Source organism: Aethalodelphis obliquidens, unplaced genomic scaffold (assembly GCF_003676395.1).
Source record: "Aethalodelphis obliquidens isolate GAN/ISIS:26980383/991018 unplaced genomic scaffold, ASM367639v1 scaffold50, whole genome shotgun sequence".
Classification (NCBI taxonomy): domain Eukaryota; kingdom Metazoa; phylum Chordata; class Mammalia; order Artiodactyla; family Delphinidae; genus Aethalodelphis; species Aethalodelphis obliquidens.
The window spans coordinates 12,992,685-13,017,058 of record NW_020837994.1 but is presented as its reverse complement, the minus strand read 5'-3'; the positions used below and the strand labels follow the sequence as shown (position 1 = coordinate 13,017,058).

Here is a 24,374-nt window from a genome sequence, read left to right as displayed (position 1 = left end):
GTGTTTACAGAATCAATGAGGAACAGAGGAAGGGTGGCTGTAAATCTAAACAACAGGCCCCTTTTAAGGTTGCTCCCAGTACAAGCATGAGTGTGAGTGTGGCGTCATCAAAATAAGGGCTTTGCCAGAGCGATGTCTTGTTCTGCCCAGGAACCCCTGCTCAGAACAGCCTTGGAATTTTTCTTTGCAAACTTTCTTTAGAGGCCCACAAGGAAAATCTATTTCATTTTTTATAGTACCTTCTGATTTTTTTTTTTTTGGCATGTGGACTTGTTTAGAATAAAAAGAACTAGATTTGGAGTTGGAGAAACCTGTGTTATTAATTCCAGTTAATCTACTTATTAGCTGTGTGTCCTTGGATAAGTCACACGTCCTCTATATCTCTTGATTTCCTTATCCATAAAGTGGGAAGCATGATCCTTACCTATCTCCCATCATTCATCACATGGGAAATTACCATGATGCAGTGGTAGCCTCTAAGGTCACTACCAGGCAAACTGGTACACCCTACCAGAGGTCATGGAACAGAAAGGCTCACTAAGCGAATTAGGATGTCGAATCACGTGGACTATAAAATCAATGTAAAACACATAGTGGAGGCAAGAGGAAAGAGATGAGCACTCTGAGGTAGGGTGTGATCAGGGTGGAAGGACACACCGAATCCTGGGGTAGGCAGTGTTCATTTGCCCTGTCTCTTTCTCTGCCACATCAGCCTTCCCCGCTGGTGGTTTGGTTACAGGACCAGAGTTGAGATTTGAGCTAAGGGGCTCGCAAATGGAAAGTGCCCTGGCCAAGAAGACACACTTAAACTATTGGAGAGACAGGACAAGTACACCAGGCTAATAGCTGTAGCTTGCAGCTCACCTGCTAAGCAGCCATGAGTTCCAGCCATGAGCTTGCAGAGGACACATGAGCCAGAATGGGCGTCAATCAGTGTGTGGCTGAATTATGGTCTCATGAATATTGGTTGCTCATGCATATGTAGTACACCCAGAATATTAGCTCCTCATAGGACTCACGCATATTTATATATCACTTCTATGTAATATATAAGTCCCTCATGAATATTTAGTGCCTTATAAATATTAGGTCTCTCTTGATCCTTCCATCCCTTTCTATGTTAAATATACACATGCCATATTTTCTAACATATTTTATGAATTTCACTTATCTAATTTTTTTCTTTTTCTCTGTTGCAGAATTGAGTATTTTCAAACCAAACAACAAATACACATTACAACATTCTGTCAGAAGGCTCAAGTGAGAAAACACCTTGTAAGATGTAAAGTCCTACATAATTTTAAGGGATTATTATTATTCCTGTTATTTTGATTATGGCCATTTATAAAAATCAAATCTATCTTCAAATTGTAAAGAGGAAGCAGTTTAACCCAATGACTAGGAGCTGTGAACTCTGCTAATAACTGTCTTTGCTCGTCTTTGGGAAATTGTATAACCTCCCTGAGACTGTTTTCTCATCTGTAAAATGGGAATAACAATAGCAACTTCATAAGGCTTTTGTGAAAATCAAATGAGATAATGTGTGGAAAACACTTAGGAAATTGCTTGACCCACAAGAATGATGATACCTAACTTTGATTGAATGCTGACTCTATGCCAAGCACTCACGGACTATATCATTATATAAGTATGATTATCACGCCCATTTTACAGATGAGGATTTTTTAAAATAAATTTATTTATTATTTATTTATTTATTATTGTCTGTGTTGGGTCTTCGTTGCTGCGCACGGGCTTTCTCTAGTTGCGGGGAGCGGGGCCTACTCTTCGTTGTGGCACGCAGGCTTCTCATTGCGGTGGCTTTTCTTGTTGCGGAGCATGGGCTCTAGGCAGACGGGCTTCAGTAGTTGTGGCATGCGGGCTCAGTACATGTGGCTCATGGCTTTAGTTGCTCCACAGCATGTGGGATCTTCCCAGACCAGGGATTGAACCCGTGTCCCCTGCATTGGCAGGCAGATTCTTTTTTTTTTTCATCAGAATTTTAAAGTATTGTGGGTTTTTTTGTCTTTTTTTTTAACATCTTTATTGGAGTATAATTGGTTTACAATGGTGTGTTAGTTTCTGCTTTATAACAAAGGGAATCAGTTATACATATACATATGTTCCCATATCTCTTCCCTCTTGCGTCTCCCTCCCTCCCACCCTCCCTATCCCACCCCTCCAGGCAGTCACAAAGCACCGAGCTGATCTCCCTGTGCTATGCGGCTGCTTCCCACTAGCTATCTACCTTATGTTTGGTAGTGTATATAAGTCCATGCCTCTCTCTTGCTTTGTCACAGCTTACCCTTTCCCCTCCCCATATCCTCAAGTCCATTCTCTAGTAGGTCTGTGTCTTTATTCCTGTCTTACTCCTAGGTTCTTCATGACATTTTCTTTTTCTTAAATTCCATATATATGTGTTAGCATACGGTATTTGTCTTTCTCTTTCTGACTTACTTCACTCTGTATGACAGACTCTAGGTCTATCCATCTCATTACAAATAGCTCAATTTCGTTTCTTTTTATGGCTGAGTAATATTCCATTGTATATATGTGCCACATCTTCTTTATCCATTCATCCGATGATGGACACTTAGGTTGTTTCCATCTCCGGGCTATTGTAAATAGAGCTGCAATGAACATTTTGGTACATGACTCTTTTTGAATTATGGTTTTCTCAGGGTATATGCCCAGTACTGGGATTGCTGGGTCATATGGTAGTTCTATTTGTAGTTTTTTAAGGAACCTCCATACTGTTCTCTACAGTGGCTGTATCAATTTACATTCTCACCAACAGTGCAAGAGGGTTCCCTTTTCTCCACACCCTCTCCAGCATTTATTGTTTCTAGATTTCTTGATAATGGCCATTGTGACTGGTGTGAGATTATATCTCATTGTAGTTTTGATTTGCATTTCTCTAATGATTAATGATGTTGAGCATTCTTTCATGTGTTTGTTGGCAGTCTGTATATCTTCTTTGGAGAAATGTCTAGTTAGGTCTTCTGCCCATTTTTGGATTGGGTTGTTTGTTTTTCTGTTATTGAGCTGCATGAGCTCCTTATAAATTTTGGAGATTAATCCTTTGTCAGTTGCTTCATTTGCAAATAGTTTCTCCCATTCTGAGGGTTGTCTTTTGGTCTTGTTTATGGTTTCCTTTGCTGTGCAAAAGCTTTGAAGTTTCATTAGGTCCCATTTGTTTATTTTTGTTTTGATTTCCATTTCTCTAGGAAGTGGGTCAAAAAGGATCTTGCTGTGATTTATGTCATAGAGTGTTCTTCCTATGTTTTCCTCTAAGAGTTTGATAGTTTCTGGCCTTGCATTTAGGTCTTTAATCCATTTTGAGCTTATTTTTGTGTATTGTGTTAGGGAGTGATCTAATCTCATACTTTTACATGTACCTGTCCAGTTTTCCCAGCACCACTTATTGAAGAGGCTGTCCTTTCTCCACTGTACATTCCTGCCTCCTTTATCAAAGATAAGGTGACCGTATGTGCATGGGTTTATCTCTGGGCTTTCTAACCTGTTCCATTGATCTATCTTTCTGTTTTTCTGCCAGTACCGTACTGTCTTGATTACTGTTGCTTTGTAGTATAGTCTGAAGTCAGGGAGCCTGATTCCTCCAGCTCCATTTTTCGTTCTCAAGATTGCTTTGGCTCTTTGGGGTCTTTTGTGTTTCCATTCAAATTGTGAAATTTTTTGTTCTAGTTCTGTGAAAAATGCCAGTGCTAGTTTGATAGGGATTGCATTGACTCTGTAGATCGCTTTGGGTAGTAGAGTCATTTTCACAGTGTTGATTCTTGCAATCCAAGAACATGGTATATCTCTCCATCTATTTGTATCATTTTTAATTTCTTTCATCAGTGTCTTATAATTTTCTGCATACAGGTCTTTTTTCTCCTTAGGTAGGTTTATTCCTAGATATTTTATTCTTTTTGTTGCAGTGGTAAATGAGAGTGTTTTCTTGATTTCAGTTTCAGATTTTTCATCATTAGTGTATAGGAATGCCAGAGATTTCTGTGCATTAATTTTGTATCCTGCTACTTTACCAAATTCATTGATTACCTCTAGTAGTTTTCTGGTAGCATCTTTAGGATTCTCTATATATAGTATCATGTCATCTGCAAACAGTGACAGCTTTACTTCTTCTTTTCCGATTTGGATTCCTTTTATTTCCTTTTCTTCTCTGATTGCTGCGGCTAAAACTTCCAAAACTATGTTGAATAAGAGTGGTGAGAGTGGGCAACCTTGTCTTGTTCCTGATCTTAGTGGAAATGCTTTCAGCTTTTCACCATTGAGGATGATGTTGGCTGTGGGTTTGTCATATATGGCCTTTATTATGGTGAGGAAAGTTCCCTCTATGCCTACTTTCTGCAGGGTTTTTATCATAAATGGGTGTTGAATTTTGTCGAAAGCTTTCTCTGTATCTATTGAGATGATCATATGGTTTTTCTCCTTCAATTTGTTAATATGGTGTATCATGTTGACTGATTTGCATATATTGAAGAATCCTTGCATTCCTGGAATAAACCCCACTTGATCATGGTGTATGATCCTTTTAATGTGCTGTTGGATTCTGTTTGCTAGTATTTTGTTGAGGATTTTTGCATCTATGTTCATCAGTGATATTGGCCTGTAGTTTTCTTTCTTTGTGACATCCTTGTCTGGTTTTGGTGTCAGGGTGATGGTGGCCTCGTAGAATGCGTTTGGGAGTGTTCCTCCCTCTGCTATATTTTGGAAGAGTTTGAGAAGGATAGGTGTTAGCTCTTCTCTAAATGTTTGATAGAATTCGCCTGTGAAGCCATCTGGTCCTGGGTTTTTGTTTGTTGTAAGATTTTAAATCACAGTTTCAATTTCAGTGCTTGTGATTGGTCTGTTCATGTTTTCTATTTCTTCCTGATTCAGTCTTGGCAGGTTGTGCATTTCTCAGAATTTGTCCATTTTTTCCAGGTTTTCCATTTTATTGGCATAGAGTTGCTTGTAGTAATCTCTCATGATCTTTTGTATTTCTGCAGTGTTAGTTGTTACTTCTCCTTTTTCATTTCCAATTCTATTGATTTGAGTCTTCTCCCTTTTTTTCTTGATGAGTCTGGCTAATGGTTTATCAATTTTGTTTATCTTCTCAAAGAACCAGCTTTTAGTTTTATTGATCTTTGCTATCGTTTCCTTCATTTCTTTTTCATTTATTTCTGATCTGATCTTTATGATTTCTTTCCTTCTGCTAACGTTGGGGGTTTTTTGTTCTTCTTTCTCTAATTGCTTTAGGTGCAAGGTTAGGTTGTTTATTCGAGATGTTTCCTATTTCTTAAGGTAGGCTTGTATTGCTATAAACTTCCCTCTTAGAACTGCTTTTGCTGCATCCCATAGATTTGGGGTCGTAATGTCTCCATTGTCATTTGTTTCTAGATATTTTTTGATTTCCTCTTTGATTTCTTCAGTGATCACTTCATTATTAAGTAGTGTACTGTTTAGCCTCCATGTGTTTGTATTTTTTACAGATCTTTTTGTGTAATTGATATCTAGTCTCATAGCGTTGTGGTCAGAAAAGATACTTGATACAATTTCAATTTTCTTAAATTTACCAAGGCTTAATTTGTGACCGAAGATATGATCTATCCTGGAGAATGTTCCATGAGCACTTGAGAAAAATGTGTATTCTGTTGTTTTTGGATGGAATGTCCTTTAAATATCAATTAAGTCCATCTTGTTTAATGTGTCATTTAAAGCTTGTGTTTCCTTATTTATTTTCATTTTGGATGATGTGTCCATGGGTGAAAGTGGGGTGTTAAAGTCCCCTACTATGAATGTGTTCCTGTCGATTTCCCGTTTTATGGCTGTTAGTATTTGCCTTATGTATTGAGGTGCTCCTATGTTGGGTGCATAAATATTTACAATTGTTATATCTTCTTCTTCGATTGATCCCTTGATCATTATGTAGTGTCCTTCTTTGTCTCTTCTAATAGTCTTTATTTTAAAGTCTATTTTGTCTGATATGAGAATTGCTACTCCAGCTTTCTTTTGATTTCCATTTGCATGAAATATCTTTTTCCATCCCCTTACTTTCAGTCTGTATGTGTCTCTAGGTCTGCAGTGGGTCTCTTGTAGACAGCAAATATATGGGTCTTGCTTTTGTATCCATTCAGCCAATCTGTGTCTTTTGGTGGGAGCATTTAGTCCATTTACATTTAAGGTAATTATCGATATGTATGCTCCTATTCCAATTTTCTTAATTGTTTTGGGTTCGTTATTGTAGTTCTTTTCCTTCTCTTGTGTTTCTTGCCTAGAGAAGTTCCTTTAGCAGTTGTTGTAGAGCTGGTTTGGTGGTGCTGAACTCTCTCAGCTTTTGCTTGTCTGTAAAGCTTTTAATTTCTCCATCAAATCTGAATGAGATCCTTGCTGGGTAGAGTAATCTTGGTTGCAGGTTTTTCTCCTTCATCACATTAAATATGTCCTGCCAGTCCCTTCTGGCTTGCAGAGTTTCTGCTGAACGATCAGCTTTTAACCTTATGGGGATTCCCTTGTGTGTTATTTGTTGTTTTTCCCTTGCTGCTTTTAATATGTTTTCTTTGTATTTAATTTTTGACAGCTTGATTAATATGTGTCTTGGTGTATTTCTCCTTGGATTTATCCTGTATGGGACTCTCTGTGCTTCCTGGACTTGATTAACTATTTCCTTTCCCATATTAGGGAAATTTTCAACTATAATCTCTTCAAATATGTTCTCAGTCCCTTTCTTTTTCTCTTCTTCTTCTGAAACCCCTATAATTAGAATGTTGGTGCATTTAGTGTTGTCCCAGAGGTCTCTGAGACTGTCCTCAGTTCTTTTCATTCTTTTTTCTTTATTCTGCTCTGCAGTAGTTATTTCCACTATTTTATCTTCCAGGTCACTTATCCGTTCTTCTGCCTCAGTTATTTTGCTGTTGATCCCATCTAGAGTATTTTTAATTTCATTTATTGTGTTGTCCATCATTGCTTGTTTCCTCTTTAGTTCTTCTAGGTCCTTGTTAAATGTTTCTTACATTTTGTCTATTCTATTTCCAAGATTTTGGATCATCTTTACTATCATTATTCTGAATTCTTTTTCAGGTAGACTGCCTATTTCCTCTTCATTTGTTAGTTCTGGTTGGTTTTTACCTTGCTCCTTCATCTGCTGTGTGTTTTTCTGTCTTCACATTTTGCTTATCTTACTGTGTTTGGGGTCTCCTTTTTGCAGGCTGCAGGTTCTTAATTCCCATTGTTTTTGGTGTCTGCCCCCAGTGGCTAAGGTTGGTTCAGTGCGCTGTGTAGGTTTCCTGGTGGAGGGGACTAGTGCCTGTGTTCTGGTGGATGAGGCTGGATCTTGTCTTTCTGGTTGGAAGGTCCGCGTCTGGTGGTGTGTTTTAGGGTGTCTGTGGACTTATTATGATTTTAGGCAGCCTCTCTGCTAATGAGTGGGGTTGTGTTCCTGTCTTGCTAGTTGTTTGGCATAGGATGTCCAGCACTGTAGCTTGCTGGTCGTTGAGTGAAGCTGGATGCTGGTGTTAAGATGGAGATCTCTGGGAGATTTTCGCCGTTTGATATTGTGTGGAGCTGGGAGGTCTCTTGTGGACCAGTGTCCTGAAGTTGGCTCTCCCACCTCAGAGGCACAGCACTGACTCCTGGATGCAACACCAAGAGCCTTTCATCCACACGGCTCAGAATAAAAGGGCGAAAAAGTAGAAAGAAAGAATTAGTAGATAAAGAAAGAAAGAAAGAGAGAAAGAAAGGAGGGAGGGAGGGAGGGAGGAAGGAAGGAGGGAAGGAAGGAAAAAAGAAAGAAATAAGATAAAGTAAGATAAAATATAATAAAGTCATTATAATAAAAAATAATTACTAAGAGAGAAAAAAAGAAAAAAGAAAAACCTGACGGATAGAACCCTAGGACAAATGGTGGAAGCAAAGCTATACAGACAAAATCTCACACAGAAGCATACACATACACACTCACAAAAAGAGGAAAAGGGGAAAAAATCATAAATCTTGCTCTCAAAGTCCACCTCCTCAATTTGGGATGACTCGTTGTCTATTCATGTATTCCACAGATGCAGGTACATGAAGTTGATTGTGGAGCTTTAATCCGCTGCTTCTGAGGCTCCTGGGAGGGATTTCCCTTTCTCTTCTTTGTTCTCACAGCTCCCAGGGGCTCAGCTTTGGATTTGGCCCCACCTCTGCGTGTAGGGTGCCAGAGGGCGTCTGTTCTTCGCTCAGACAGGACGGGGTTAAAGGAGCCGCTCATTCGGGGGCTCTGGCGCGCTCAGGCCAGGGTCGGGGCGGGGGGCACGGAGGGCGGGGCGAGCCTGCGGCGGCAGAGGCCGGCGTGACGTTGCACAAGCCTGAGGCGCGCCGTGCGTTCTTCCGGGGGAGTTGTTCCTGTATCTCGGGGCCCTGGCAATGGCGGGCTGCACAGGCTCTCTGGAAGCGGGGTGTGGATAGTGACCTGTGCTCGCACACGGGCTTCTTGGTGGCGGCAGCAGCGGCCTTAGTGTCTCATGCCCGGCTCTGTGGTCCGCGCTTTTAGCCGCGGCTCGCGCCCGTCTCTGGAGCTCCTTTAAGCAGCGCTCTTAATCCCGTCTTCTCGCGCACCAGGAAACAAAGAGGGAAGACAAAGTCTCTTGCCTTTTCGGCAGCTCCAGACTTTTCCCCGGACTCCCTCCCGGCCGGTGCTCCGACTGAAGCCCGAGCCTCAACTCCCAGCCCCGCCCGCCCCGGCGGGTGAGCCGACAAGCCTCTCGGTCTGGTGAGTGTCTGTCAGCCCTGATGCTCTGTGCGGGAATCTCTCCGCTTTGCCCTTCGCACCCCTGTTGCTGTGCTCTCCTCGGCGGCTCCGAAGCTTTCCCCCTCCACCACCCGCAGTCTCCGCCCGCGAAGGGGCTTCCTAGTGTGTGGAAATCTTTCCTCCTTCACAGCTCCCTCCCACTGGTGCAGGTCCCATCCCTATTCTTTTGTCTCTGTTTTTTCTTTTGCCCTACCCAGGTATGTGGGGCGGGGGGGGGTTCTTGCCTTTTGGGAGGTCTGAGGTCTTCTGCCAGTGTTCAGTAGGTGTTCTGTAGGAGTTGTTCCACGTGTAGATGTATTTCTGGTGTATCTGTGGGGAGGAAGGTGATCTCTGCGTCTTACTCTTCCACAGTCTTCCGCCAGGCAGATTTTTAAGCACTGTGCCAGCAGGGAAGTGCCACAGATGAGGATTTTTAAGGCAAAACCAGAATTCAAATCCAGGGAACCTGACTACAAGCCCACACTCTTTACCATTTTGCAACACTAACTCTTAACACAGCAAGTATTCAATACATGTCTTGTCAACATATTAGTAAGATTGTCCACTAGAGCAGATAGTATCAGGTGCCACTGGTGATGATATTTTGAATTGACTCTCTCAATGGCAATTCTACCTTCCATCTAGTTAGAGAAGTTGAAAAACTATACATGACATTTTCTAGAATACTTTGCAGTTAGGGTTATAAATGTAAACTGTGCTTTGCGATCAGATGCAAATAGATGAATAACATGGAAGGCAGAAAGAAGTGAGGGGAAGCCACCCTCCTGCTGCTAAGGCTGCTGGCAAACAAGGTGTGGTGGACAGACTCTCAGGTGGCCCCGTGATCTCTCCTCCTGGCATTCACACCCTTGTGTAATCCTCTCCCCTGAAGTGTGGGTGGTGGGACCTGTAACTTGCTTCCAACCAATAGGATGTGGCAAGGTGATGGGATTACATGTACATGATTATGTTGTATGAGATTGTAGCATCCATCTTGCTAGGAGATGCTCTCTCTCTTACTAGCTTTGGAGAAGCTAGTGGCCATGTGGTAAGGGGTCGAGGATGCCCTCTGCCTAATACTAATTGGTAAGAAACTGAGGCCCTGCAAAAAAATGAATGCCGTCAACAGTCATGTGAACTTGGAAGCAGTTCCTCCCCCAGGCAGGACTCAGATGAGACTGCGGCCCCAGTTGATATCATGACGGCAGCTTCATGAGACACTGAGTCAGAGGATCCATGTAAGCTACGCCTGGGTTCCTGACCTACAGTAACTATGATATAATAAATACGTGTTGTTTTCAGCCCCTAGGTTTGTGGTAAAATTATCCTGCAGCAATAGAAAGCTAACACATGAGGTTACAAATCCTGGAGATGATTTGGCCATTGTGGCAGCACATGTGATGGCAGCAGCCTCCTGACGTGAGCATGGCAGCTATGGTGGATGGAGGCCCTTGAACTCAGTAGTCCAGTGTTGGGTTCTTGACATCCACTCTTCCAGCCTTTTTGGCAATTTAATTTCCCTAATTCCTTGCATTAAATCACTTTCGTTTTGAATTAGTCAAAATGATTTCTATTTTCTGTACAGAATCTTAGTTCATATTATTACCCCACTTCAAAATCATGGCCTAACTATCCCAATAGTTAATTCTTTCATCACCCAGAAAACATTTTAGGGGAGAACAGAATAGTTCCCTTTCAAAACGTCCAGGGAGAAAGGAAGTGATAATCATCGAGCAAGTGTAAGCTTTGAATAGACACAACAACCTTTAAAGGAAGATTATGTTAATCTCATTTTATGGAGGAGAAAACTGAAGTTCAGACCCTACATGACTACCTATTGTGGATAGCACACCTGGGATGTAATTCTTGGTCGAATGGACACCAGACTGCACATTCTTTCTGCTGAATCATGTTGTTAAGAATATCCTGGGTTCTTGTATGTCCTTTCACTCATTCATTCCTCAAATTTATATTGCATATCTATTGTGTATTGAGTGCTGTGATAAGCCTGAGGTGCGTACAGGGCCTTACCTGGTGGAGCTCACAGTCCACTGGGGCAGATCAATGAGAAAATAGAGCATTACAAAGCAGTGCATCAAGTCCCATGATGGAGGCCGGCTCAGAATGCTGAGGGGACAGTGAGGACGGCCATCAAATGACCTGACTTGGGTCAGAGCCCCAGGAGGAAGGGACAGTGGCCTGGAATAACCTTCCTTGCAGGCTTTTCATGGGTCACCGACACAGCTGTGGGAACCCACAGCAATGGTGCCAGGCAGGGACACTAGCAGAAGGGTTCATATGACTTGGTGAGACCTCAGGCAGCCTTGACCGGGCACAGAGCTGACCCTGGCGGTGCTCTGTGCACGTGACTGAGCCACATTGCGGTCCCTGGAGACCCCATCCTTGTTCTCCAAGACTAACTGGCTCTCAAGCTCCAGCCAGCCACAGGCTTGTTTCATTTCGTTGTTTGCTTTTTGGAACAAATGTACGTCCCATTAATCGTGATTTTCAAAAATTAAATTAAAAGCCTTTGATTGAGTCTAAAGATAGATCTGGCTCACTTTCATCGAAGCTTACCCAGCTCTCCTGTCAGGAGAGAGAACAAGGTTTGCGAGTTTAAATCTCAGACAGACCTTAGATTAGTTCGGATGCCCAAATATCTCAGCTGTAACAGCCCATGGGCAATTTTGTTGAACCCTTATGTGGCTCAATTTCCCCATCAGAAAAATAGGTTAACAGTGGTTCCTACCTGAGAGTGCGACTGTTTATGTGGCGACTAAAGAAACGAATGCGAATGTTCCTGTCCCTGGTGTGCTGGTCCTTGACGATGCTCCTTCCATGTCCTTCCCCTGCTTGGCTCTGCGTGGTGTGGGCTGCGCCTGCATTTCCCAGCTCCCGTACCAGCTGGCACCTCTCTGGGTGTAGTCAATGGGAGGTGCTGGTGGGAGGAAGAGAGAAGAGGGGGTATTTCTCCTCCCTCCCTCTTGGGGTAAAACCTCCAGAGCAGTTGTTTCGCCTTTGCAGCAGCTTCCGGCTGAGGTTAACCCCTGGACCGCCGCATCACCCCTATGGTTTCTCCCATCTTCTATCTTCTCCATAGCCATTTCCTGGTGTTAGATTCTCTCTGTGTTAAATACTTAGGGAGGTTCTGTTTTCTGGTTGGACACTTGACTGCTGCCATGAGTGACATGCACTTGCCCCACGGGGTCTGTTTTCTCAATGAATGATTAGGCAAGATACGAGGTGAAAGGGGCGGGGAGCAAAGCTTAAAACACAGAAAAGGTTGGTTATAGATGATGGGGTGTCTTCACTCAATGTCTGGTGAATAGGTGTTCAATAAACGTGGCAGTGATAGGAGGATCGTTCCCATTCTGCTTACGGAGAGTATAGTGAGAAACACGCCTTTGACTGGAAGAGAAGGGCAGAAAGATCTGCCACTTCTGTTGGCACTTGGAGGCCCCCCCAGTGCCCTGGAGCCTTGTTCTCAGTGCTGGGAAGAGCTGGCCTGGCCTCTCAGCACCCAGGCTGTCACCACGGGGTTGCTTGGAAGAACTGATGCCCCTAATGAGGAACGGATTTTTCCGGCCCCACAGTCAGGGGTGAGAGTGCCTCTCACCCTAAGAACAGAGGGAGAATGTTTCAAGAGTATTTGCCACAGCTATTCAACTAAGATCTTATTTTCACATGCCTGCTGCTGGCTTCCCGGCCCCGCACCAATCTGTTGTTTATGTTCCAGGGCCACTTTCATTCCCAACACAACACGAGTCAGAGGCATCCGGAATGGGCCCCACGCAGAGGCAGAAAGAGTTTGACACAGTCTGTGCCACCGGGAAGGAGACCAGACGGTCACTGGACTGAGTGCACCGGAGGGAGGACAGGAGGTGAGTTTCATGCCAGGACGATGCCTGGTACACTGGGAATGAGGGGATACAAACACGGTCCTGTGATGCAGCCTGTGAAATTAGCCTCCTTCTCTGGTACCCTAACACCACTAATCGCCTGAGCCATGATTGTGCCAGGCACCTCGCATACACTATTGCTAATCCTCACAACCACCCTGTGAGGCAGAGTTATGAAGTCCCGTTGACAGATGGTGACACTGAGGCTCAGAGAGGTTAAGTGATTTGTGCAAAGCTGCACAGCTGGTCAGTGTCAGAATTGGGATTCAGAGCCACATCTTTCAGCTTCCAAACTCTGCATTATTTCAGCAATTCTGTGCTGCCTCCCTGACACCTTTGTGGCAGAAGTTTAAGAATACTGTGGGCTGCCACACCACATATTCCGCAGCTGCCTTCACCAAATGCCTGCGTGGATCCCAGTTGGCAAAACAAGAGGGAGAATGCCTCTGAGCCCAGTGGAATCCACTGTAGTCAGTCCCCAGGGTCTCTCCTGCAACTCCGAAGCTAAACAGCAGCCGTTACCTGGGAAACCAGAAGCCATCTGAGAGGGCAGGGGCGCTAGAGAGGGAAGGTTCACTTGGTTACACCTCCCATCACCCTGAGATTAGGGGACATAAAAAGAGATGGCGCCTGTGAGTTCCTCAGTGGCTGGCGCGAGAACCAGGCTTTTGTTTTGCAGACCAGTTACCGCTTGCAGGGAGTAACCACTAAACCAAGAGAAGCCTAAATAACAAAGCAGCAGCCAGAGATTACCTGTTAAATGAACCTTGTTCCCAATCTTACGTCTATGATCTGACCCTCCCAGGCGTTACCAAGGCAATCACGTTTACGTGTGATACCCAAGTCTCTAGGGCACTGAGCCTCAACCTGTTTGAAGGTAGGAAGAACAGTCTTTGACAGAAACCCTCAGAAACATCTCTGAGAAGCCCCAGGGATGCTACTGTATCCAAGAATCAGCGCTGATGGTTGTCTGCCAAACATGGCAGCTGCTACCCAAGGCGGGATGCTGCCACGCCCCTCATGAGTTAGTACTTCTCCCCTTCACGGTGCCCCTCCTGACCCTGCTTTTTGGAGGATTCCACCCATTCTTTCAAGTCCTAGCTCCCAATTCTGCCTCAGGAATGTTTTTCAGGACTGCCCTCACCCTACTAGTCACTCCGTGGCCTTGAATTCCCCACACCTGGGCACGTGCTTGTTTTGTTATTCTGTGCGTGGACAACCACGTTGTGTCTCACATAATATGGGATGCAGAGCTGTGCACATAGGTTCCTGATGAATGAATGTGTCCAGATACCCATGACGTAAACTCCAAAAACGTTCAGTGTGGACATACACACCATTCAGTCTTGTATTTATTTAGGGCCACTGCCCAAGCACCTTTAGCCAGGCCCTGCAGATACAAAATGGACCGAATGCAGCCCTCGTCTCAAGGGTTTGTGTGTTCCAACTTGTTTAGATCCCTCCTGCTGTTTGATTTCTTTGCGGGGGAAGGGAGTATATTGGCACATTTTTTTCTTTTTTTCTGCCCCCAAATAAATAATAAATAATTATCTAACTCTGCAAGCAAATAGCAGATTTCTGAGGAAGAGAAATCATCAATGAAAACACAAATCCTTAGTGAATAACATAATATTTATCCAATTATAGCACACTTACTACATTCTGAGCCACTTAGAAACAGCATCGCACTCATTCCTCCATGCAGCTCTTCAAGTGCACTATTATTTCTGCTTTAATGATGGAAAAAAAGGAAGCAAGTGGCTTGCTCAAGATCCCTTTAAATGTGATGCCAGGTTTCAAACCCAGGTTTGTGTAGTGAGCAAGGCTGTGTCCTCAGCTGCTGTTCTATGTCACTGCCCCGTCCCTGACAGTCCTTCTGTGTCCAGGGTCATAGATAATGAAATGAACAGTGATGAGTCACTGACAGCAGGCAGCAGACCTGAGGTGATTGATAAATTTGTTATCAGTAAGTGGGGTCGGAGCTTACAGAACAGCGTTAGAATCTTATTGCACAAAACCCCAAGCTCTCAGGGAGCCATGCAAAAAGCCAGGGCGCTTCATTGTTCTCAGAGCAGAGTTTGGTGTCTTGACCTGCCTGCCCGCCTGTTTACTGTGGGGCCTTCTCTCCTTCAAGGGTGTTTCTCTAGAGGCAGTCCAGAGAATTCAGATTTAAAAAGATTGTCCCCAGGGCTTGTCTGCCTGACTCATTGTGTTCTTTCTCACTGGTGAGTCACCAACCTGTGACTCAGTTTTCACATCTTACTCAGGGCTCAGAGTTTGGCTGTTGGGATCCTGGGGATGGACTTACATGGAGGTGACGTAAGGTTAGTGATGTGCTGGTTAGCCGGGGATCCTGGGCTCTGCTGCTTTCCTTTTGCTCATAGGAGCACCTTTTAACCTGTCAGAGGTGCTCATGGATTGGCCAAGACCAAGGTCACTGAAGTGGCCTCACCAGTGAGGTCAGCTTCCAGTTCTGATGCTGCCGTGTGGACTCCTAGTGTGGATCCTCCACTCGGTGGGTGGAGGTCAGCGTGACAGTGGTCTGTCAGCGCGAGACAACACCCCGTAGAGGAAGAAATCCTCCGTGTGAAGAAACATGGATTCACTTCATACCTGTTCTTTCTTAACTACGCTGTTCAAAACACTTCAGTTTTTAATCCGGGCTACAACCCGACCCCATAGTTCCTCCAGGTAAACTCTAGGATAGAAAGAATTCACCTGGGTTGTATGCAAGGAGCTCAGAAAGTTAGGTGATGGAAATGACTGGGTCTTCAAGAGGCCCCTGCCTCTGCATCCAAGCAGGCCGTTGCTTGGTTGAGCATTCTTGGAGATGCCATACCCAGAACAGGCTGCTACAGTGATGGGACAGTAACAAGGTGTTGGAAGGGGATTCTTGCCACTGGTTCACCTGAGACCCCACTACGATGAACGTGAAGACTCAAAAATGAGTATGATAACACACCACAGGATGCAGATTTTCCAGGGGGAAGGGATCAGGTATCTTCACTCTTCATCCAGCTCAAGGATAGGAAGAAGGGTCAGAGAGAGTGGAACAGGGAGACGATTAGAGAAGACATTCCTTTGGGGGGAGCTGTTCCTGTTCTCTCCCTTCAGGGGAGGGGTGCAGGTGCTGCAGGAGAACACCAGAAACTATTCCTTACAGAAGGGAGACACAGAGAACCAGTGCCCTAGTCATGCCCAAGAAAGCCAACCGTGACTGGCCCCTGGCTCCTTCCCCCAAGAGGTAGAGGATGAGAGAGGGGTGACTTGCTATGTAGGTTCAGGAGCCAGAAGAGAGTGCCGCGGGGCTTTGGACTGAACCCCCAGAGTTTTTCAGGGTAAGAGATGCCATTGTTTCCTGTGCACAAGATGTGGGCCATACCAAACAGACAACAATTGTGTGGTTGGGTCATTTAGATCTTGTCTGAAAGTGCCTTCGGGAGGAGTGAAGGGATTTGGGCAGGAAGACAAGACGTGCTACTTCCCATTGCCTCAAGTGCCTTCAGGAACGGAATCGCATCTGTCAGGGTCAAGGGAACTATAGGACAGAGGTCTCAGAAGGGATCTGGGAAGAACTCACGGCATGACCCCAGGAGAAGAGTCCTGCTCTGGCCCAACCAGGGATGCTTTCTTTGGCCAAAGGCCAGGCTCAAATCAAAGCTGTCCTATCTCTTTACCTTTCCTCTTGCTCATGGCTTTGACCTGAAACAGCAGAGAGGGAGAGTGGGGTGGGGAAGAACCAGGACAGGGGGAGTCAGTGATAAAGCTTCATTTTCTAATGTGCCATGAGTCATGCTTGTTCAACGTATTAGCTACACAAACCAGAAAAGGTGTTACCTGTTTTTTGTTTATTTTTTAAATTAATAATAAACATCTTCACCTTTCTCTTGGAGTCTGCCCACATCCCTACCTTCCATTTCTTCTCTCTGTATCTCATAATATTTTGTATAAGCCTCTGTGATAGTATACCACCTTGTACTATAACTGATTATTTACCAGTATCCATCATATAAAAGGTGCATTCTTTGTGGGCAGCAACTGTATCTTATTCATAGCAATAGTCCCTGTAAAGCAGCATCGTGATGTGCTATGGTTGGTTTGCAGTCAATTCTTATTACGTGAATGATTAAATGAATGTAAGCATGTTGATAGAAAGAACTTGGCAAAAGGGAGGTATATTTATTTAGATCTTTTGGACCTCCTCAAGTCTCACCAGCTGCGCTGTGCCCATTGTTTCTACTTGTAGCTCCAATCATGTTCCCTGAAGACCCGGGTAGCTCTGTGCCCATTTGGATTTTTGAGGGAAATCCCAATTATCCCCATAAGACAGAATGTCCCTAAGGAGGGATGGAGACATTGAAGAGAGCAAGATCTCCATCAGGGAGAATAAAGCATGGGAGTTGAGCCACGCCTGCCTGATTTCAACAGAACCCTCTGTTGTACAGGGAACAGAGGAGAAATTGTTCGTCCACATCTCATTGCTCATGGAAATATTCTGACTGCAAAGTCAGTGTCAGCTTTGATTTCCTGCTCTGGGAGGAGGCTTGGTCAAAAGGCACAAAGTTGGCCTGTGAAGTGTCAGAGGAATTGTGAGTTTGGGTGAGAGGAGACCCTCACACTCCATCTTTGTTTGGTGGTGGAAGTTCTAGCACTGGGGTGGTCAAGCCAGCACAGCCCAGCCCTCGCCTGAGGCTCTTCTGAGAACTCCAGCCCAGCTTGGAAGCACCACAAGATCACAGGCGGAAGTGTGAAGGTCAGACCAGGCCTGAGGGTCAGTGTCCCGGTCCTGCGCTTGCTTCCTTGGAAGGAACGAGCACAGAGAGGGTCTGGAGTGATGGGAATCTGAGGAACCGAGGGCTGGAGAACCAGAGGCAGACTTCACCCAACCATTCCGGGTCCCCTTAAAGAGGACACCAACTGAAATAACCTGGGAAAGGCACTCACAGAGCAAAAGCACAGCCAGTTGCTGTCTCAAGGCTAATTTTAAGAATGTCCTTTTCTGTTGAAATTTCATCACCATGACTCATCGCACCATAGGCCAAGATTCTGAAGCTCTGAGTCAGACTGGGCCCTGAGAGCCAAAGCTCAATGGGAGTTTTACCTAAATAAAGCCTGCAAGTGGGCCTGCTGTGATAGATGTCTTAGAAATTTGCTAATTCAGCAGTGCACACACCCTTGCACCTCTGCCGTTCACACAGTTGCCCACAAGTTCCTGGAGCTGTTGGTGTGACAAGGCATCTCTTAGGTGTGAGATCTTTCTTTTGCTTGAATCTTCAGTTTGTTTCCATATCTTCTCTGCCAGTGTGGTTCCTTTTCTGTAATCTGGTCAGTGCTACTATTGGTGCTTTTTTGATACTTGTAGCCAGAACAGGTGTGATGATTAAGCACAAATTCCAGAAAGGATCCAGGGTCCCCTTCTCTAAATGCCAATCAAAGGGAATGGCATTTAAATTGGGATTTTTGAAAGTCAGAGCTGGAAGGGGCCTCAGCTCGTGTCATCCACCCTCCGTGTCATTATATAGACACCCAAGTAATGCAAGACTCAGAGGTGCCAACAACTTGCCCAAGGTGACACAGCCAGTTAGGAGGAGAATCCAGACAAGAGGCCAGGGTCTGCTCACATCTTAATCTCTAGACTAAACTGTCTCTGCTTTTATTTACTCTGTATCCAGATAAAGCCCTAGACTCTACAAAGCCCACATCTGGGCGCTGGGGGAGGAGAGGACGTATAGGAAAGCGGAGGCAATGCTCAGGGCTGACCACCTGCCTTGGTGTCCCTCGAGCTCCAGGCCAGTGACCTGAGAAGATGCTGGCCGTAACCATGGTGGCAGGAGGCCTGGAGAGCAGCCCTGGAGGGGAAGCTGGGACTGGTCGGGAGTGGGCCGGAGGCAGAGACCCAGTCTTTACTCAAGGATGGTGGCAGCGGAAGGTTAACCAAAGCCACATGAGACATGAAACTCGGCCTCGGGAATCTTTGGCTTCTCGGCTGTCCTTGGGACACACGGCGGGTGTCGCCCTTATTGGGAATGAGGGGGTGGGGGGCGTGTAGGCAGGTGGAGTAAAACAGCTTTGACATCAGGCTGTTGAAGTCAGAATCTGGGGAGACGCAGCAGAGGTCCACTCTCCTGAGCTCAGGTCGAAAGGATTATTATGAGGCTCCACAGGCCTCTCGGGAACCCAGCAGTGCAGCCAGGACTCCTGGGGCCTGAAGTCAGGGCTCTGTCAGGAACCCCGCCTCCATCCCCTCTGGCTCTGTGCCCCTGCCCTGATCTCTTCCTCTCTTTCTGTCTCTCCATGTCTCTTTCTGTATCTCTCTGCTTTTACACTCACTTTCTCTTGACATCTCTGCTCTTTCTGCGTGTCTGTTCTGTCTTCCCCTCTCTCTGTTCTACTCGCTATAGTTCGCATGTGACCCAGAATTGTCGCCCGTGTATTAAGTGCATCTCACCAATCTTCAGCTCAGCTTCCGTAGCTCAGTGGCTGTGATATTTCTAGATTCTAAAATCATAAGAAAGGAGCCAGATGGGCCCAGATCACACTTTAAAGCCTGGCGGCACAAGCCGTAGGCTGCTGGCCACCCCCTGAACTAGCTGCCCTTGTGTCAGATGTCCAAACCTTATGTGATCAGCTGTGGCCACAACTGCAGGGTCTCTAGGCTGCAGTCAATTATCAGGGAGTGAGAGAGAATAGACTATGGAAGGTTCTTGACCTGAAGAGTATCTGTCTATACATTCCAGCTGTGTCATTTCCAGGGCATGTGACTTTGAGCAAGGCTTCATACTTCTCTGAACCTTAGTTTCCCGATCCATAAAATGAGGGAAATAATACCTACTTCCCAAGGTTGTTAGGAAGACCAGATAAATATGATATGTAATCAAGCCATGCCAGGCACATGGCAAATGCCCAATAAATTGTTGCTATTGTCAGCTAGTATTGATTTAAGAGAGCCAGAGTCTTGGGTATGCACAGGACATTCTGTCCTGTGGCCTTTTGAACTTCTCCCTCTTTTGTCTTTCTCCATTTGGAATTTTTTTCCTTTCCCCTCTTGATGTTTGTTAATTTCTCCCTTACTGTCAGTGCTGTAACCCAATGCTTGAGGATTTCACAACAGGATGCACTGGAGCCAATGTTTTGCATTTGGATATGACTTACATGCTCTGCCTTGCTGTTGTCAATAACATTAAAGGGGTGGAAGGTGTGGTTTACTGTACCGAATAACGCTATGATCTGGTTTTTCGAAAATTGCTCCAACAAAGGAATGAAGTTGTCTATGACGACACTGCTGGCTTTTACAACATAAATATGAAGCTCTGTGTTGTCGTTTGGCACACTCCCAAAATTTCCCTCAAGAAGCCCAGGCCAAGTTGAGAGTCAACTCCAGAATGCAGAGGTATATTTTAATAAAAAACAAAAACTACTCCGGATGCCAGAAATTGTTATAAACAAATACTTCGCCAAACATACACAGCCTTCTCTCTCTCCGCATCAGTCCCCTGTCTGTACACACTGCAGAGTCATTACCTGGAAAGCTGAATGCGTGAGCTGTGTTCTGGAGAATATCAGTGTAAATGCTGGTCTGGCGGGGGAGGTAGGTTACTGGAATCTTGGGAAGTTAGAGACGAATGGGGGAAGGGGCCAACAGATGGATACCAAGTCCTAACAGCCATGGTGAAGGCAGGCCTGTTCTAGGTTAGAGCAGTGAGATGTGTTGCAAAAACAGAGGGAGAGGGACTTCCCTGGTGGCGCAGTGGTTAAGAATCCGCCTTCCAATGCAGGGGATGTGGGTTCAATCCGTGGTCAGGGAAGTAGAGCCCATGTGCATGCCGCAACTAAGAGTTCACATGCCAGAACTAAGGAGCCCGCGAGCCGTAACTAAGGAGCACATGTGCCACAACTGAAGGAGCCTGAGAGCTGCAATTAAGGAGCTCCCCTGCCGCAACTAAGACCCGGCGCAACCAAAATAAATAAATAAAATTTAAAAAAACCCCAAACAAAGGGAGAATCTGTGGTGAAAACTAGGTCATTCCAAAAATTTCAGTAAAACCTGCAGGACCTGGGCTGACTTCATGAGCATGTGAGCTGTGAGGTTGCACAGGGTCCCGCACTCAACAGGGTCCTGTGCTTGCCTCAGTGCTCTGCTGTTGATATATTGAAATTCTTAAGTGTTTTTTTTTTCTTGGCTGCACAGCATGGCACGCAGGATCTTAATTCCCCAACTAGGGATTGAACCCGTGCCCCCTGCAGTGGAAGTATGGCGTCTTAACCACTGGACAGCCAGGGAAATCCCTGAAATTCTTAAGAATTTTTGAACACGAGACCCTATATTTCAACTTTGCACGGGGCCTGGAAAATTATGCTGCTGGTCCTGGCCAGGGAGAATTGAACCAAAGACTCCTTTCCAGAAATACAAGCTGGCAAGAAGAACAAGGGAAGGATGAAGTAGTGATGCCCCCTGGTTATCAGCGCAGGGAGCAGGGACAGTCATCAAGTGATTTAGAACCTAATAGAACCAGGCAGAGGTCAGTGACCCAGCTTGAATAGGCAAGGACCGTGGCAGCAACTGATACCCCAGTAGGGCTGTGTCTTGAAGTGTGCCGCGGGTGATAAGGCACACAAAGCCCTGGGCTGAGTCAGGAGAGGTGCCTGCGTATCAGGTGTCAATCCTTCTCCAATCAAGTGTGGCCACAGCAGGGTCTCCTGGCCACAGCCAATCAACAGAGAGGAAGAGTAGTACAGGCAAAGGAGAGCTGTCCACAGACAGACCTACATGTAGATGCCAGCTTTGCCACCTACAGGTATTGTGTCTTCGGGCAAGGCTCCGTACTTCTCTGAGCCTTAGTTTCTTCATCTGTAAAATGAGGGAAACAATACCTATTCACAGCTGATGAGAAGAATAGATGAGATACAGTATGTAAAGTTTCTACCACTTTGCCTGCACATGTAAATAATCAACAGTTGCTATTATAGCCTACTGTTAATTTAGGAGAACCAGAGTGAAGAAAAGTAGGTTCTAATCCCACTGGCTGTGACCTTGGGCCAACCACTTTACATGTCTGAATCTCAGTTTCCTCATAAGTAACAGGGAAATAAAAAACCCAACACCTGAGGCAGTGCCTTGCACATAGTAGGCACTCACTAAATACATATTAAGTGTCCCGCCACACTGCAATAAAAGATAAGAGCTATTTGCAAAGCTGCAAAGGGCTTTGCAACTGTATTATCTTTTTGTTGACTTTAGAAAATCAGATTTATTACTTTGGGGGGTTGGGATCAAATAAGGTTGAGATCACCTCACTCTCAAAATAAAATAACTTTCTGAGTGCTTGCCTGCTTTGGGATTTGGGTCAATCTTTTGTTACTGGCATCAGCACATAGCTAACTAATCCAAATGTAACCGAACTGAGCTGGGAGTCTTTGCATTCCTTTTTCCCCCCAAGTTTTTCTTTCTACAATAACAAGGAAATGCTATTATCACATGGGTTACCACAAAGCAAAAAGTATAATCAATGACAAGACATTCAATCTGCATGCACCTACATCAAATGGATTCAGAGAATGTCATTCCTATTCATCACAGCTCATGAAGCATGAAGAGTATTTATAGAGGATGAAAAGTCTCATTCATTAGCCTCAGAGATGCCAAGAGGGGAAATGACTTATGTACAAATGACACAAAGCACATATTTTTCTTGTTCTGAGTTTACATATCCCATATGGGATCAAAGGAAACCCAGTGTCACCATACTAAGCGCCTTGGATGAGAAGAGTTTCGAGCTTCAAGGATAGAATAACAACCTGAGCACTGAGAGGCCAAAGGTCAGCTTCACCAAACTGGAGTGACCTTGAGATTGAAAGGATTCTTAAGGCATTACGTACTTTCTGCCTCAAATGATGGAATAATATGATTAAAAATTGCAACTGAGGCCTATCTGGCTAAGTCTCCACCAAAAATCTGTGTTCTTCCTTTCATTGTATAGAGTTGTAGCTTTGCAATCAGGGGCTAAGTTTCCCTGGCCTCTAGCATTAAGTGTGACTGTGCCGATAAGTTCTGAACGATGGAATGTATTGGAAGTGTGTATATATCTTCTTTGGAGAACTATGCATATAAATCCTTGGCTCATTACTATTTGGATTATTTGTCATTTTGTTGTTGAGTATAATAGTTCTTTATATATTCTGGTAATAGTTCTATATATATATTACTCTTCCCTTATCAGATATATGATATATATATGATCAGATATATGATTTGCAAATATTTTCTCCCATTCTGTGGGATACTTTCTTGATAGTATCCTGTGAAGCACAAAGTTTTTAATTGATAAAGTCCATTTTTTCTATTTTTTTTCTTTGTTGTTTGTGCTTTTGGTGCCATAGGTAAGAAACAATTGCCTAATTCAAGGCTACAAAGATGTACACCTATGTTTTCTTCTAAGACTTTCATAATTTGGACTCTTACATTTTCAACTTTGAGCCACTTGAGTTTATTTTTGTATATGGTGTGAGGTAGGAGCCCAAGTTTATTTTGCATGTGGATACCCGGTTGTTCCAGCACCATTTGTTGAAAAGACTGTTCTTTCCTTATTGAGTATTTTGGCACCTTTGTCAAAATCAATTAATCAGGTTTATTTCTGGACTCTCAATTCTATTTAATTGATCTGTATATCTACCTTATGACAGTCCGTGCCTTCTTGATGGCTATAGCTTTGCAGTAAGTTCTGAAATCAGGAGTGTGAGTCCTTCAACTTTATTCTTCAAGATTGCTTTGCCTTTTCTGGATCCTGGCATTTCCATTTGAATATTAGGATTAGTTTGTCAATTTCTGTAAAAAAGACAGCTAGAATTTTTTTTTTTTTAGGATTGTGTTGACTCTGTAAATCAGTTTGGAGAGTACTGACATTTTAACAATACAAAGTCTTCCAATACATGAACATGGGATGTCTTTACATTTATTTACACCTTTTTAAAATTCTTTTAACAGTTTGGTAGTTTTTAGTGCATATTTCTTCCACTTTTAAAATCAAATTTATTCCTAAGTATCAATATTTTATTCTTTTTGATGCTATTATAAATGGAATTGTTCTCTTAATTTAATTTTCAGATCATTCATTGCTGGTATTTAGAAATACAATAGATTTTTGTATGTTGATCTTGTAACCTGCAACCTTGCTGTACTTGTTTATTGTCTCTAATAGGGTGTTTTTTTTTTTTTGTAGTTTTCCTCAGGATTTTCTATAACCAAGTTCATTTTATTATGAATGAAGATAGTTTTACTTCTTCCTTTCTAATCTGGATGCACTTTATTTGTTTTCCTTGCTTAATTATCATGGCTAGAACTTCCAGTGCAACATTGAATGAAAGTGGCAAGATTGGACATCCTTGTCTTGTTCTTGTTCTTAGAGAGAAAGATTTCAGTCTTTCATTATTAAGTCTGATGGTAGCTGTTGGATTTTCATAAGATGTCCATCATCAGGCTGAGGAAGTTCCCTTCTATTTTCAGTTTGTTGAATATTTTTTCATAAAAGGATGTTGGGTTTTCACAAGTGCTCTTTCTGCATCAATGAAATGCACACGTGGTTTTTGGTCTTTATTCTATTAATATGATGCATGACATTGTTCAATTTTTGTATGTTGAACCAAACTTGGATTTTTGGGTTAAATACCAGTTGGTCATGGTGTATGATGTCCTTTATATATCTCTGGAT

General features: G+C 44.1%; 1 protein-coding gene across 1 annotated transcript in view; it reads left to right on the top strand.

The window, feature by feature from the left end:
* ME3 (malic enzyme 3) overlaps positions 1-24,374 on the top strand; it is a 299,568-nt gene that overhangs the window by 14,106 nt on the left and 261,088 nt on the right. The window contains exon 2 of the mRNA XM_027083614.1: positions 12,507-12,651. The gene's annotated coding sequence lies outside the window, so the exon portion shown is untranslated. The remainder of the gene's footprint in view (positions 1-12,506; positions 12,652-24,374) is intronic.